This window comes from Copadichromis virginalis, linkage group LG19 (genome assembly GCF_057382275.1).
Source record: "Copadichromis virginalis isolate Kocher_CV1m ecotype Utaka linkage group LG19, C_Virginalis_male_GT1.1, whole genome shotgun sequence".
NCBI classification, from domain to species: Eukaryota; Metazoa; Chordata; class Actinopteri; order Cichliformes; family Cichlidae; genus Copadichromis; species Copadichromis virginalis.
The window spans coordinates 9,468,120-9,476,887 of NC_140636.1; the positions used below are offsets into that span (position 1 = coordinate 9,468,120).

General features: G+C 40.8%; 1 long non-coding RNA gene across 1 annotated transcript; it reads right to left on the minus strand.

The window, feature by feature from the left end:
- Positions 1 to 4,884: 4,884 nt before the first annotated feature.
- LOC146685522 (uncharacterized) lies at positions 4,885 to 5,551 on the minus strand. Its single transcript, XR_014916866.1, has 3 exons — positions 5,394 to 5,551; positions 5,150 to 5,320; positions 4,885 to 5,070 (listed from the first exon to the last, which is right to left on the minus strand). It is a non-coding gene; the product is annotated as an uncharacterized LOC146685522 (long non-coding RNA).
- Positions 5,552 to 8,768: the final 3,217 nt, after the last annotated feature.

Below are 8,768 nucleotides of genomic sequence, written 5' to 3' on the forward strand. Positions count from 1 at the left end.
ATCACCACAATCACACTATGACTGTACTCCACAGGCTCTGCTGAAACATAACTTATGCTAGTAAAACATATTTTGTAAGCGTGGAGAGACGCACGTGAAACTTTCAGTGTTATGCTAGGCTAATCTTTCCCTGCAATGTTTGCTGCAGGAAATATAACTGCTAGCATCAAAGTAAACAAATTAAGGGTCAACAAATCACACTTTGAACAAGAGCGGTGAGTTTTTGTTGAGTAACACTTAAGGTTAATGTATACTATACTATATGTACTACATATAGATGCATGCATGGTTAATTCAGTATCAAATACCACGATACAAAGCACAACAGATGACTGTAATAACAATGTGAAATAATTAGTTACATTTCTAAATTTGTAACTCGGTTTACGGCTCCCTTTTTAGTGAAGCAGTTAATGAATAAACAAGACTTTAATGAAAGTAAAACTTCATAGCGCGCCTTTAGCACTGAACGCTATCAATCTTTATCTTTGCAAAGAAGATAAAACGAGTTTTTCATCATATTTCAGCAAACTCAGAGACTGAGCAGCCTGCAGTTTATTACCATAGTTAAATTACAGTTGTTGAGCACAGACTTAAACTACTGAGATTTAATTTGTACAACTAATTAAATTAAATCTATTAACTGTCCACATGGTTGTATAATAGGCCTGTTTTCAATGGCACTTTCATGGCTATATGTTGTGATTTATATACCAGAATTATGTATTTTTTTCAGTTTATTTTCATCTATAGTTATTTTTTTGCCATCTCATGCACACATTGTTCCAACAGAGGTGTTGATATATACAGCCTGTGAGGACGATTATCAACATTTGCACCTCTGTGTGAATATGTGCTGATTGCTGACTGAATGGGATTACGCCTAACCCAGTGGTATAGCGGCAGTTGTAGTGTTATATTTTTATATCTTTTTTATATCATCAGAAAATGGAAGACATACAAGACCACTGATAATCTCCCTCGATCTGGGGCTCCACGCAAGATCTCATCCCGTGGGGTCAAAATGATCATGAGAACGGTGAGCAAAGATCCCAGAACCACACGGGGGGACCTGGTGAATGACCTGCAGAGAGCTGGGACCAAAGTAACAAAGGTCACCATCAGTAACACACTACAACGGCAGGGAATCAAATCCCGCAGTGCCAGACGTGTTCCGCTGCTGAAGCCAGTGCATGTCCAGGCCCGTCTGAAGTTTGCCAGAGAGCACATGGATGATACAGCAGAGGATTGGGAGAATGTCATGTGGTCAGATGAAACCAAAGTAGAACTTTTTGGTATAAACTCAACTCGTCGTGTTTGGAGGAAGAAGAATACTGAGTTGCATCCCAAGAACACCATACCTACTGTGAAGCATGGGGGTGGAAACATCATGCTATGGGGCTGTTTTTGTGCCAAGGGGACAGGACGACTGATCCGTGTTAAGGACAGAATGAATGGGGCCATGTATCGTGAGATTTTGAGCCAAAACCTCCTTCCATCAGTGAGAACTTTGAAGATGAAACGAGGCTGGGTCTTCCAACATGACAATGATCCAAAACACACCGCCCGGGCAACAAAGGAGTGGCTCCGTAAGAAGCATTTGAAAGTCCTGGAGTGGCCTAGCCAGTCTCCAGACCTCAACCCCATAGAAAATCTGTGGTGGGAGTTGAAAGTCCGTGTTGCTCGGCGACAGCCCCAAAACATCACTGCTCTCGAGAAGATCTGCATGGAGGAATGGGCCAAAATACCAGCTACTGTGTGTGCAAACCTGGTAAAGACCTATAGTAAACGTTGGACCTCTGTTATTGCCAACAAAGGTTATGTTACAAAGTATTGAGTTGTATTTTTGTTATTGACCAAATACTTATTTTCCACCCTGATTTACGAATAAATTCTTTACAAATCCTACCATGTGGATTCATGGATTTTTTTTTCACATTCTGTCTCTCACAGTTGAAGTGTACCTCTGGTGCAAATTACTGACCTCTGTCATCATTTTAAGTGGGGGAACTTGCACAATCGGTGGCTGACTAAATACTTTTTTGCCCCACTGTATATATATATGCAATGCATATTTCAGTGCAGCCATTTACCAGGAGAAGTTAGAGCACTTCATGTTTTCACAACCTTATGGAGGTCCTGATTTCCTTTTCCAGGAGGACGTGTCCATGGATCCTAGTACCAAATGGTATTTCACTTTGTATTGTGTGTAATGAATATTGAATATATGAAGGTTTAACTCTTAGGATTAAATTATGACAAAAAAAACCCCGGTATATAACAACAAACACCCACTGCAGACTCCACACTTGTGGTTAAGGAAATGGATGGAAGGTTTCTTAAAATAGAAATACTCCAAATATAAAGGTGCTCTCTCTTGAGAACCAAATAAGTCGTCACTGTCTTCAATTGTTGTTTCTTGGCCAGCAAAAAGAAAATATAGTGTTCAATCATAACACCTCTGTCTTATTACATGCCATTGGTAATAAAGGCTGTAACAATCTCAGTGAGAATATGCCTCAAAAGAAATGTTATCCAACAAAGATACTCTTCCTAAGATTTATCCATCATATTCACAGGGATCCTCAATCTTCATGTCCCTGCAGGAACTGCTATATAATTCATAACCCCAGCAGCTACCTGTCAGACTGTTACTACTAAGGCAATGGAGAAGGTGCCCTTAAGGCTTGACTGCAAAACCTACTCAGCTGGCCTTAATTTCAAACTACTGTTTATTAGTGAGACACACTGCTTTTATTCTAGACAGCTATGTTTACATAGCCTGGCAGGAGGCTTCTTTCCGATTGGCCAGAAAGTTGTCAATTAGGGATCACAGCTGCCAGGGTGTTAATATTTAATATTTCAAATGCCTTTGAGTACTAATTCAGTGTGTGTAAGGGGGTTTAATTTTATTATGTTATGCAAAAACAGTTTTTTGATCATAGAGCACAACAAAAATAGATTCTTTTTAAAGTGCTGTTTTGAGAATTGTCTGTAGTCCGCTCTCTAGTTTGATAATCTTGTCATTTCACGTTGTTCATTTTCTTTGAATGGCTGAAAACATCTAAGAGCTATTCAAGCGATTTAGACTTCTAGAACCAAGTTATTTAATTTGCTTTTTCCATCATTTATCCAAAATAAATTTATATGTTCTGCTAGATGACATTTCTAACAAGTGAGTCTGTGAAGGTTCTCAGTCATCCAGGTCATCGGTGAGACGTTTCACCTCTCATCCGAGAAGCTTCTTCAGTTCCAGAACTGAAGAAGCTTCTCGGATGAGAGGTGAAACGTCTTCAAGCAACTTAAAGAAGTCCAGACGCTTTTCTTTGCAAGCTCCTTTGACTTCTAACGACTTCTCTTAAGAGATAAAATACACTGACTCTTACTGGAGCAACACACATTACTGAAAAATGAAAAAGACCTATGAATATAACATAGAAGGTGACCCCAAATGCTTATGCTAGTTTGTTCCTGCACTTTCTTGCTACTGGGTGTAACTTTTTATGAATTAGCAAAGAGTCATGCAGCCAGAGAAACACCCAGCTACCGTCTGCATGGTAGCTAGCCGATCATCCTTCACTCCCCTGGCTGCCCACCCCAAATTTTACTCCACTGCTCTTCTTCAAGTTTCTTAGTTGTCACAGTGGGGACTGTTGTTGTTGTTGTGATTATTATTATTATTTGGAGTCTGTGTCGTCTACTGTTCTCTGTCCACATTGGTATGTAGGGCGTGTGTGTGTGTGTTTGCTTCTCCCCCTCTCTCCTCGGGGCTGTTTTATGGAAGTGGGAAAGGCGTGACCTGGCGACTGTCGTCATCGGGAGTCCCTCGCTGTTGCCGGCCCACCTGCAGCTGATTACCTGCTCAGCTGTTGGTAATTTCTTGGAAGTCGAATTTCCCAGAGGAACCCACCCAAGGGATTAATAAAGTTCTATCTTATCTTATCTTATCTTATCTTATCATCCCCCCCGGCTAGACAGAGGTATTTAACCTGGGCGACAGTCGACGTGGGATTATTACTCCTAATTGCTATAGCCTGTGCGAGACGTGTGTTCTTGGTATTCGGCTAGCGTGTGGCTAATTGTGGATTTTCCTTCTTCCTCCAGGAGAGTCGAGCGAAGAAGCGAGTTGGGGAGCACACACACTAACGGAGCTACAGCACGGGACGCACTGGGAGCAAGGGACGAGCACTATTGGCAAATTGCACTTTTGAGTGAATTGTTGGACTTACCTGTTGGCAGAGATGGGCAGTAACGCGTAACGCGTTACTGTAATCTGATTACTTTTTTCAAGTAACAAGTAAAGTAAGGGATTACGATTGCAAAATCGGTAATTCGATTACCGTTACTTTCCCGTAGGAACGCTGCGTTACTGCGTTACTAAAACCGTGATTTTTTTGCGAGAATGTCTCATGACAGTGACAACGTTGGTGACAACAGCTGCGTGCAGATCAACAATGGATCATATATCGAGTGCGGAGAGAGTATGAGCGTGCAGCGTTTAAAGCGTGGAAGTACTGACCTTACTTTGAGTTTGATTCCATAAAAAGTGACAAAAACATTAGCGTCCATTAGCATTGTGCGTGGGAAGAAAACTTTTTACAGCGAAAAAAACCTCTAAACTTCTAAGCAAGCACCGAGTGCGCAACGACGTAATGGGAAATTCACAGAGAAACTCGCGGATTCTTCAACTGACCGCGGCACACCTGCACCAGGGTAAACCTCCGCCTACCCCAGTCCTGCTTTACAGGTGAAAATAGAGCAACAGGACCGCTGAGTCTTTGACTTTATTTATTTTCTGCTGTGTTTTACTTGCATCTTGTCACGGCTCAACGGCACGAGGGAACAGGGATGGACACAGGCGCAGAAACCAACCCGGAAGCGAGGTGACAGAAAACAAATGATTTATTTCCGCCCACAGGAAAACAAAGGTGAAACACAAAGCGACGCCACCACACTAGTGGCGCGTAGGATTCGTCTGTGATAATGAGGGCGACCTAGACACCTCTAGGAGACGGCTGAACAGCGGGGACAGCGGGGAGGTAGAAACAGGACTAGGTAGGGGCCGGGGCACTGGAACAAGAGGAGATCACGATCAGAGGGATCCAGCAGACAACCAATAATCCTCCGCAGTTGAATTGAATTGCCTTACTTGGTTTCAGATGGAGGGGACAGGTGGAGCGGAAAACCCGGAAGCGGTCGAGGCGTGGGGAGGCAGGCAGGTGAGCAGTGGGTCGGCAGGCCACGTTGTGTGAGCAGCTGGCGGCCCAGGTCCAGGAGGACGGGAGCGAGGGGAACAAGATCTCCACTCCGGGTGCTATCGCTGAGGACAAGAAAAGACAGGTCAGTCATCACACGGCGTTAAGACAAGGTTTAGGATGCTCCACTGAACTAACATGGGAATAGCAGATACTCAGGCGATGAGTGGTTGAGAGCACAGGTCTGATATACCGCTGGCACGATTGCTCACAGGTGGTCAGCCAGGGAGGGGCAACCGGACTCCGCCTAAAGGAGGAGGAGCCGCTGTCTGAGACCTGCAGGTGCCCAACCAGACCATGACACATCTATTTGAAAGAGTGAGTGTAAACACAAAAAATATATATATTTTATGTGCTGGAATGTGCAGAAAATAGGTTTAAATGTTAAACTAATTTCTTCCAGTCAGAGAATGTTGCATATAATTAAATTTTTGCTTGATGCATAAAGTTAAAAGATTAAAACTGATAAAACAAGTTTTAAAAAGAGACTTTTCCATTTGATTACATTTTGTATGATGGATTATGTAGAAAAAGTAGAACTGGGCTGAAAGATCTATCGCTTTATCACCTCTTCAGGTTGTAAATCGTGTTTTTAAAAAGTAACTAAGTAACTAAGTAATTAATTACTTTTGAAAATAAGTAATCAGTAAAGTAACGGGATTACTTTTTAGGGGAAGTAATCAGTAATTAGTTACTGATTACTTTTTTCAAGTAACTTGACCAACACTGCCTGTCGGTTTCACTGTAAATAAAGTGCACTGTGGCATCGCAGAGTCCTGCGTTTTAGGTCCTATTTTCCTCATCCCCACGGACTGCCACGCAGACCGTGACATTACAAGATGAAATGGATGTGTCATCTCCCCTGAGTCTTTCTTGTTATCACACACACTTCAATAAGATGAGCACAAAAGAGTTTGGGATCCTATTTTTGTGACATGTTTTTGGGGGCTTGTTTTGGTGCACGGTGACATACGGCCCTCTGACTTGCACAGGAGGCAGGTGACACTGAGGAAATGTATTAGTTCTTCACTACAGGCAAAATTAGTGGACAGAACTTATGAGAACTATATACTGACTGTACACAGGCATGGAAAACAGTAACACCGTAGCTTTAAGGGTGAGACGTGCTCAGGTGGTGTACATCAACTTACAGTAGTGTGAGTGCACTCTCTGTCCTGCTCTGTAGGTGTGGTCTGAGCAAAAATTGTACTGAGGTAGTACAGTATACAACAACAACAACAACAACAAAAAACAACACATTTATCTGCTATTAATGGAAAAAATTCTGTCATGTTTACCATTTTAAAAGGTCTTCCTTTGTGTTCCCTCACAGCTATATAGTCCTCCCACCAAGTGATGCTGCAGGCCCCCCACCACCTCCTGCCTGCCAGAATAGGAAGTGCTAATGTCAGAAATGATTAGGACAGCGGGAGTCATTACAGTGACTCTCCTGCCAGGGCTGTTGAAGATAACAGAGGTCTCAGGAGAGTCAGCAGCACAGACAGCTACCCTCTCTAGTGTCTCCTTTTAACCTCTCCATTTAATGTACACCCTTAAAAGCCTCTTCAGCACTCACTCAAACTGCTTTTGTTTATAGATTTTCTTCATTTTATGAATGGCACTATAGAGCTCTGCAGTGGGCTCGTAGAAACAGCATTTCTCAAAGCGACAGGCTGCAAAGAATTTTGTATGTATTACATAATATTTGCCATTATCTGCTGTACATTGCACACCTATCCCAGCTGTGATTAGACGAGAGCAGAGCACACCCTGTCACAGTCTGTCACAGCATGTTGGGAAATAAGCTATTATTATTATTATTGTAGTAGTAGTATAGTAATTGCAAGAGCTTTAACAAGTGAAGTAGACACGACAGTCATCTCTTGACATGTTCCCTTGTGGACATGTTGAGGTGTGGTTATTTCCACACATAGGGCAATGCTCTCAACTGATTACCTAAGTTTGCCCATATGTGATTTTAAGGCTGTAAAAAGCAACAAAAATCAATCATGGTCAAGGATTTTCAGCGACGCTGACCTTAGCTAAGAAAGGCCATTTGTTAGTTTTTGTTGGTTTCTGTTAAGGTTACTAAAATGTGTAAGAAAAGACCAGTGCAGCTTCTAACAACTGAGCACAATCAATAGAAAGCAAAGATTATCTTTGCACTAAGTGACACAGTGTCAGTTACAATAACAGGTGACTCGATGGCTGAAGGTCACAGGTTTTATTCTTCTAACAAGACTCCTCAGTCTCAGTCTCCTGACTAACAGAAAGAGTGTAATATATATTAATGCAGTAATGAATATAAAATTAAATATAAAATTTTAATGATAATGAATGTTTTAAATAACTAACCTTTGTGATAAGCCACTTCACTTTTTGAGGGTCTGCTTGGGCAAAGGTGACCCCCATCATTTAAAAAAAAAATGGCTGGAACGTCATATGTGATTCTAAAAAGAACCACATGAAGGTTTCATCATTACATCTTCCCTGTGTAACATTATTAAAACATCTATGTACTCAGAGGATAGCACTGAAAACCAATGCTGAGTAGCTGATTCTTGCCCCTGAGGCAGCACTACATCTGAAGTGGGACACCCAGAAACATGGTTTCTAGCATCAGTTTCTAAGTAAGAATACATTTTCTTAAAAAACAACATAATTCTTTCAATTTCAACATTATTTTCAGCAAGTTTTTGTATTTTTATATACATCTTACACTAGTTTAGCATTTTTGAACATGCTTAGTGTTTTCATTCTTTATAAAAACCATGTTTGTTTATAAAGTTTTTGTGAGACAGACCAAAGAATGTTATATTGAAGTTTCTTATGAGGATGAGAATTTAAAACTGTTTCTAAAATTATAAAATTGGTTTGTTTATTTGCTTTGTATAAAAGTTTAATATTTTTATTTTATTTTTATTTTTTTACACAGCTCTCTGCCCTGGTGGTAATGTCTGTATCAAAAGCCAGATTTGCAGCAATTTAAGCATAAACATGAAGTTCTACAAACCCAAATGACAAGAAACAGAGGAGGAAAGAAAACATGCTTTTATTGTGGAAAGAGTGATGGTCCTGCACTCCAAAACACACGAGAGCACTCAGAGATTATTAATACACCCAGTTCTCATGGAAAATCAAATGAATAAGGACACTTAGTAAGCCCTTACCTCTCCAGCAGACCCTTGGGCTAAAAGCTCAGGTTGATTAAAAGCTAATAAGTGATCATTTCATTATTCATCCATTAAAGGCAGATAAAAAATTGTTTTTTACTTATGTCAATTACAACATTGCAAGGTTTACAGTGATTGCTTTGCTCCTAAGAAAAAATGCCAAGTGAAGCTGGTAACATATTTCAGTAGTGATATATCTCAGGTTTTTCTTGGATATGTAGTATCCAAACTAAGAGCATTCTAACAACATTTCCTGGCGTAGTGACACATTCCAGTTAAAGCAGTATTGCGTGTAATTATTACCAAAAGTGTACATAAAATATTTCTGCCTGTTCAGACT